We start from the raw sequence: 1,472 nt of genomic DNA on the forward strand, positions 1-1,472 counted from the left end.
TGAGAATTTTGATAATATCTACGTTCTATGGTCAAGATATAATTACTACTCCTAGGGAGGCAGCTCAAGATAAGGGCTCCTGCTACCAAATCTAACAGGCTGAATTCTGTCCCCGAGATCCACATGGTAGAAGGCGAGAAATGACTCCACAGAGTCTGAACTCCACATGTGCACTGTGATACATGTATGCCTGAGCGCGCACACAAACATGTAATAAATACATTTTAAATAAATAAACAAACCTAATTACTGGGCCAGTAAGATGGTTCATCACGTAAAGCCTCTTGCCACCAACCCTGGCAACCTGAGTGAGCTACCTAGGACCCACATGGCAGAGAAAGAATAGACCGCCTACAAATTGTCCTCTGACATCCGCACATGTGCAGCGGGGCCACTGTCAGGCACGCACAATAATGAAAGAAAAAACAAAGTTACTAAACCAGGTGCAGTGGAAAACGCCTGTAATCCCAGGACCTGGTTGAAGCAAAGGTTGGGCTATGCAGGGAGACTCCCTCAAAAAAGAAAGAGAGTGGGGGGAGGGAGAGAAAGAGCTGTCGGTCATGCAATCAATAAATGAATCATTTTAATATACTAATACATACATGTGCAATCCAGAGTATTAACACAACAATATCTATGCAACCATTACTTATTGAACAGCCCATTTTGTCTCCCCTGCTCAATAGTTCCAACTTTTGTTATAAATCACACACATATACACACACATCATGTACATGACTCAGTTTCTGAACAATACTTTGTTTTTTATTGTTGTGCTGTTTTGTCTTGGTTTGGTTGACAAAGTCTTGCAATGTAGTCCAGGCTGACCTCAAAACTGTAATGGTAGTACTCCTCTTTCTCCCAAGTTCTCGCATTAAAAGCTTGTACCACCACGCATGACTGTATTCTATTTTTAATTACTGTAGATTTATAATGAATCTTGATAACAGATATGGCAAGCCTTCCCATCTTGTTCTTTTTTTAAAAAAAAAAAGTGTTGGCTTTTCTTGGTTCTTTGTATCTCAAAAATGTCAATTCCAAAGAAAATTGTGCTGGAATTTTGTTTGGTATAGCCAAAGCAAAATGCCAAATGGATCACTTTGGGAAAATTTTACATCACCACTAAATGTTATATATTTCTCCATTTTGCATCCCTTTGATATTTACTATTTGACTCTTTTTTCATAGAGATAATAATGCTCATGTTAATTTTGTCCAATGTACTTAAAATTTTGTTATTGGAAAATTGCATCATTTTTTCTTATTTCAGCTTCTGTCTACTTAGTGCAGGTATCTATTTGGTAAACAGTTAACTGGAGCCTTTTCACTTGCCAGTCTCTGGCTTACAAATATCTCCCCTGTTCACCCTCCCAACTGACACTATCGTTCCCCGCCCTGTGACCTTAATCTCTCTAAGGCCGGAGGAGAAGAGGGGGACGGTGTCCAGATGGCCCTTACATCTCCAGAGAAGG

This window comes from Alexandromys fortis, unplaced genomic scaffold (assembly GCF_014885135.2).
Source record: "Alexandromys fortis isolate MF-2015 unplaced genomic scaffold, M_Fortis_MF-2015_v1.1 scaffold_83, whole genome shotgun sequence".
Classification (NCBI taxonomy): Eukaryota; Metazoa; Chordata; class Mammalia; order Rodentia; family Cricetidae; genus Alexandromys; species Alexandromys fortis.